This window comes from Myzus persicae, unplaced genomic scaffold, assembly GCF_001856785.1.
Source record: "Myzus persicae strain clone G006 unplaced genomic scaffold, MPER_G0061.0, whole genome shotgun sequence".
NCBI classification, from domain to species: domain Eukaryota; kingdom Metazoa; phylum Arthropoda; class Insecta; order Hemiptera; family Aphididae; genus Myzus; species Myzus persicae.
Window position 1 is genome coordinate 60,076 of NW_019101876.1, and position 7,210 is coordinate 67,285.

Sequence of the window (7,210 nt, forward strand, 5' to 3'; positions counted from 1 at the left end):
TATCGAAGTTGAGACAATAAGACCTCGTTAGCTCAGTGATTGACGCGTCGAGTAGGTGGTTCAAATCTATCGTTGCCAGACATTACCTATATACATTGCCTACACATAGTACTTTTATCGTATAATTTTTTACGTATTCCTCCAAAATCCGCAAAATTTGGACATTTTTTATCAAAATAATAATTCAAATAAACATGTATTCGAATAAGAAATTATTCGGTCGATTTTTTGTACAATTATTGTTCAAATAAAAGTTACTTAATATCTTCGAGGAATACAGGCAATACGAAAAACAAAGGGACATAAGCCACTTTATTGGAACAAGTCTAGGTCAAAATCCAGACACTGAAATCAATACAGTAGAGTTCTTTAAAATAATACAAATATTAAACCTATTATAAGATAAAACCAACAATTGTAATGTACATAAATAACTAAATTGTATTTTAAAACAGTATGTATTTAATTATTTATTTATTTAGTTTTTTTATTGCTTCTATTTATATTTCTCTCTCAATTTTTAATTGAATAAGTTATTATTAAAATATAAATACATGCACAAATGTTATGCTGATGGCCTTAGATGTCAAAGCAGACATTTATAATTTCAAGACCAATAAAAAAAATATATTTTAACCACAATCGTTTTTTTTTTTAAATATTTGAATAAAGAATGATTGTTTTAAATTCGATTGTTTGTATTTTTAAATTATTTGAATAGCTAGTTATTTTAAAAATTAATTCGAACACACTTTCATTCGAATAATTACGACAAATATATTCAAATACATTTTTATTTAAATCTAAATAAAATCGTATTCGAATAATGTCCTACTGCAGTGCCGATGACCGGTGGGCAGTGGCCTTGCCATCTCACGATTACGATTATCAAATCGCATGAACTGGTTTCAGGTTAGTTATTTAGTTTATTCAGGTTAGTAAGTAAACAATGTCATAGAATGCGGAGTAAAGTATGTAGAGAACAAAATATATAAATATTTGACTAGATATCAGACCTTCAAACATTTTTGTCACATGTAATTAAAAAATAAAAATTAGAATGCCTTTATTTTAGGTCAATTTAATTACAACAGCGTTACAATATTTATTTTATAACGGATTTTAAATTTAATTAATAATACGAATTTGTCAACGATGCGCGCAAAACCGGATTCGTTACAATGTACTTTTTATTTTTAATTACGAACGCAGTTTTTTTTAAATATTATCGAAATTATCGTCAGACATTTTAAACTTTTAAAGACAGGACACATCTCTTAATTATCGTGCAGTGTGACACTTATAAGTTATAAGTTATGGTATTATATTAATATTATGGATCACCCCATAAGTATTGTGACCACTGTAATCTACACAAACGTATAATTTTTATGAGGCAATAATACAGTACCAACTGTTTTCGCCCTAAATTTAATTTATCTACTAAACAATAATTGTAATTAATAATTTTAAAATACTTATGTTTTATATAATCATTATATTATATAATAATATTGCATTATATTGAATCATAGTAGGTATATTAATTAAATAGTATTAGCTTCATAGTGTTATTTGTTTGAAAACTGATATCGTAAACATTTGAAAAAGTAAATATTCTTATGATATTACTATTTACATGTACATTATATATTATTTCTAGTGCTAAGGTTTATAAAAAGGTTGTATAAAAAGGTATAATACAGATTTAATTTTGTTCAAATATGCTAAAATATGCAATAAAAATACAACAAAATATACAGTGAATTTACTAATGTTTTTTCAACTATCATTAAGTAAGAGAAAAGCATCTTATAATAATTTTAAAACAGATTAAGATGATTTAACAAAGTTGCTTTTTATGAAAGCTAAATCACTTTTGTTAGTCTTACTTTTAAATAAATTTAAACCATTTTACGCCAATGACGACATCACTGGTTTTATGTAATTGAAAATAGGAGAGTAATGTATGACGTATCGTGTAGGCTTTTCACTACTTTCGTTTTTAATAAACCATACTTAAGCCATTGAATTTTTCATGTTTATATTTAAAATATGATGCAAGGATATGCTAAATAAAAAAAATTGATAGTTTGTATCAGATTTGTATGAGATGATTCGTGGGCATTACACGTCTTACCAAATTTGTAAAAGGACTCTACAAAAACACATGTCATGTGCATATTATAAATCCGAGTACTAATTAGGTATTCACATAGTTACACCATATTTACACAATATTATAGTTTTATTTATTTGTTTTAAACTACTTAAAAACAAAATATAATTCTACAAAACTATAAAAGTATCTATAAATAAATACATTAACAATGTTTTGTAGGTACGATATTATTCATTCCCACAAGCTTATTAATTTTAAAGGATAAATAATTGTATTGCATTATATTTGAAATATTGAATGTAGCATTTAAAAATCTTTTTTTAAACAAAAAAAAGTAATAGTAAAAAAAAAATGTGTCTATAGCAGTATGAACATTACACAAAAATGACGTTTAAAAAAAAAAAAAAACGCTTACAATTATTTATATTTACTACCTTAGTTCTACTATTGTATGACATAATCTTCGTACCTAAATAGATATATTTCAAGTATCCATAGATGCTGCGTGAGCAGTACCCAATCTGGCGTATTATTATAGCTGGCTCATTTTTAATAAACTTAGATACCTGCCCGTGTGGTATTGCCGTTTATTGTGTAAACAAATATATTATGCAAACATTCATGTAGTCATTCTTATTTTGATTCCGCTGAGCCATATTGATTTTCTTTCCATTTTCATAGAACATTAATGAAATATCTACATCTTTTCAATCACGAAATGTATCATACATCCATACCACCATCATATTATTCATTATCCAGGGTTTATATTCCGGATGTCGACTACACAATAAAGCCCAAAAATGAGAAATAATTGTTATTGGGATTCTGATGTTCATTGTAACGAAACCATTATATTCTTAGAATTGTACTCGTGACATCCACAAAGAACTATCCGCGTACCAAATTAACGTCGTGGTTATTCAACAGCCATAAAATGGCGTTTTTACAAAAAAAAAAATCAGTTTTACGAAAATCTAAATATTTTATTACTAGCCTGATTATACTTTAACATTATATACTATAATAGTAACTATTAATAGTATATTCCTAGTAAATAGTTGCCAGAAGTTCTAAAATTGTTTACATGTAGCTCGCCTTTATTTTAATGAAAAAAAATATTAATATCTACATTTTTATATTATCATTTACTATACCATGCAGTGAAATAATGTAATATTATCATCATGATTAATATAAGTGCTTGCTCTATGTACAGAGAAAAGTAAATTCGATTTGAATCCGAATGCAAAAAGGACGCTATTCTAAACAAACTTTAACTATACGACCATTTTTTAGAGATATATTTAAGTCTTTATTCTGCAAAGTGTGAAATTACCATGAATTTATTCATGTATTTTCCTAGTAAAAATAAAACGTTGTTGGATTTAAATTAAACAGTGACTGAGCTATTTGAAATACAATTTGTTATCAAAACCTTCGCACACTTACCCAGAATATAGGATTCAATTAAAACTTTTATTCTTAGTGAACGATATTTTGTGATCTTCACATGATTCTGTGACCTACACATTTAAATAGACCAACTTATCGCACGTCATGAAATCACGATAGTTAAACGGTATTTGATCGTGTTGCGATTTTGCATACCTAGTCATGCATTAAATATGATTTTCAGCATCCCGCCCGTAAATTATTAAAAAAGATTTTTTCAGAAAATTAAAATGTATCAATAACACTAATCAATAATAATTAATACACTATACATTTACACTTGTGTTTAGGCTGTAATCGACGGTGTACCTAAATGAAAACGTTCAATAACTAATGATACATTGATAACAAGTTTGGAAATAAAATAATTTAATTATTATACTTAATAGAGAAACACCAATAACGCCATTATAGTGATGAATTTGTACGAATGATTAATAATGCGATAGCACACCACTTATAAACTTATATATATACGTATATGAACTAGCTGTATAACTCGACTTCGCTTGGGAAAAAAAATGATAGAACATCGAATAAGGCGATACATAGGTTTATTTCGGTTTTAGTGTACCTCAGTGGTCAGTTCACGGACAAATCAGTATTGGTGTACCTCGCTTTGTAAACTCATTTTGCCGAGATGACCAATTCGCCTCGGTGGATTGGATATTACAGCACTTGGCATAATTCCCAATGTCGTTCAAATCGCTCTCTAAACTTTCCTGATATCTCTAAGGACAACCTCTGAAACTTTCTTAAAAATCGGTCGAGTTGTTTTTGAGACTATAGGCTACGAACATAACAGCATTGTCTTTTGTTGTAAATTTTAATACCGAAAAATCAAAAAAATCTCAATCTCATAGCAATGGTGAATCCGCTATAATCTACCCAATTTTTTTTTAATCATATTGATTATGTCACTTATAGCAATGATGTTATGTTATATATACACAAACATTTATTCGATTTTCGTGAGCTAAAACGAAATGTATGCAATCGCTGTATTAGAGTTTTAAAAGGGAACTGAATCTTTGTATAGAAATTGGTATAACTTATTTAAATCGGTATGAGATTATTTCTAAGATTAACCGTTAGTAAAAAAAACTCATTTCACATTATCAAAAATATACTTTTGCATTGGTGTATGATACACGCATTTGAATATTATTATTTTTATAAATACTGACATTATAAATTTTACGATATATAATATTGTATAGTACATATTATGCTTGTTAAATATACATCTTCAGTTTTCAGAATAATTTCCATAATAATCAAAAGAGACTACTGAAAACTTGGTGTACATGTATAAAGACCTATAGGTACTCGTTTTCGACGTCTCTTCGATCAGTATACTCTCACAATAATGTATTGATTCTCAATAATGTTTCGTTGTTGACACAGCACGTCGCTTTGTTCTATACATAAAACACCGATAACCACTCAATATATTTTTTTTATTAACGTTTCTTTTTAAATGGTTTGTCTTCACTCTGAGCACTATCTTGTTTGAAAAAAACACCATGCGTATCGGTTGTATAAAACTTCAAATATTATATCTGTACAAAATAACGCACCAAGTTTTAACTTTTTATAATAATAATATATATAAGACAGGATGAAATATAAGGTTATTTATAAGTATATTTTTTGGTTCACTAAATTAATTTGACATTCGAAATTTCATAAGAAACATAAACTTATACTATTTACTTTACGACTGAACACTCCACATAAACTTTGTTTGCTAAGCTTCATTCGTGATTGAACTTATAGTAGCTCACAATATTCTTTACTCTTTTTATGTGATTAACAATTGTTTGACTTTCATACTCTATTTTAAAAAATTGAATTGTATTATTTAAAGACTTAAAACTATAATATTTAAATAATTTTGAACAAAATATTGAAATATACATACATGTATACAGCATTAAAATTTGGCAGTGCAAATAACGATGATAATAACAACGAGAACAAAAAAGTAGAATAGAATTCCAACGTAATTTGTATGGTTATACAAAAGAAAACTCACATAGGTAACTAAATAGTAAATAGGTACCAACTAATTAAATATAATATAGCTACAGTTATGATTATAAATAAAATATAAATATGCAACGCAATAAGAAAAATGAATAAGAAAGTGTTATATTCAAGTGAAAATTCATTGAATATATTATGATCTAAGTTTGTATAAATTAACTTTATTCGTTGTTTTAATTCCAAAGCCCGATATAAGTTATTTAAGCTGTTCTTATAAGTAACAGCTAATTGATGTGTCGACATCATAGTAATTTATTCATAACAATATGCCGAAATCATTGACTTGTAAAACGACTAAAACACTAATTTATGACTGTGTCACTATTCTGTAAATCAATAGTACACCTGTGCATCGTGCGGGGTATAGATAATATAAAATATACGAATTTCATAATAGTTTACTATAATTATAATAATTAGTCGAATAGGTGATGAATACAGTAATCCATACGTCAAGTACCCAATGTTCGTGTACACAGTACTTTTTTTAAATACCTATGAGGTTGGATGGGTATTAAAATTCATCGAAACATTGCGTATAAATTGTGGTGAAAAATAGCTAACAGAGTTTGGAATTTCGATCGATTGCGTATGCCGCCAACAAAAAAATATAATATTATTTACCAAATAAACGTTCGGTGCTTTATGGCGCGAACTCGCACGAGCTTGTCAAACAATATTGAAATCACACGATTGTTTTTCGGCCAAAAATCCCGACGAAAAAAAATGTCTGTCTAGTCGGATGTGCCAGTTGAATATTATGTGCGTGTTGTTTAAAGTCCCACGCTTAGGAATTCGTCCTGGATTGTGTGATGCATATAATGACATATATATATATATATGTAAGTATACCGTATAGTCTGCGTAGGCTTAAAACTATACGGCGGCGAGACCGACACCAGAAACAGCGCTGACCTTTGAAATTAAAACTAAATTAATCACTGCTAAAGCTCTCCGCGTTTATGTCTGAAACGCATAAAAGCCGGCGTCCTTTGTACAATCATCCGCTTCGCTTCTACCACGGTCGTTCAAAGAATCTGATTTTTTTTTTTATATTTTCTATTAATTAATTCGCCGAACACAGTCACGACTAATATACCTAACTCGAAAGCGCGTTTAATAATAATAATTATGTTTAGTTATTAACTATCATGATGGTGATCGGTGATGCATAAGTCGTGGAGAAAACGTTATTTGAATCATTCTTTATTGTTTTGGACACATTATTGTGTCAACTGTTAACAAACTTCCGACTTGCGTACACAACATGTATGTATGACATATGACGTAGGTATTTAAATAATACCAAGTATTAAAAAAAAATATATGACAGGAAAAAACAAACAAAACAATAATAATTATAATTGGTTAGTGTAAAAATATTATGCTTTTTCGCAACACGTTATAATCTACAAAATATACGAAATTTACAAAACATCAAATCATCACACCTGCAGTACGAAAGGATTTTTAAGGAGTTTTTTTTACACCCCTAGATAGACTGTAAGCTGAGCGCTGAGCTCGCTGCACTTTAGGCTTATGTACCTAATTATTTTTTATTAGATCGCTTAAATTGTAAACATT

The 7,210-nt window shown here is 28.1% G+C and overlaps 1 long non-coding RNA gene across 1 annotated transcript; it reads right to left on the reverse strand.

Annotated features, from left to right (window-relative positions):
- Window positions 1-2,494: 2,494 nt before the first annotated feature.
- LOC111030629 lies at window positions 2,495-5,629 on the reverse strand. The gene is made up of 3 exons (XR_002604120.1): window positions 5,502-5,629; window positions 5,294-5,414; window positions 2,495-5,139 (listed from the first exon to the last, which is right to left on the reverse strand). It is a non-coding gene; the product is annotated as an uncharacterized LOC111030629 (long non-coding RNA).
- Window positions 5,630-7,210: the final 1,581 nt, after the last annotated feature.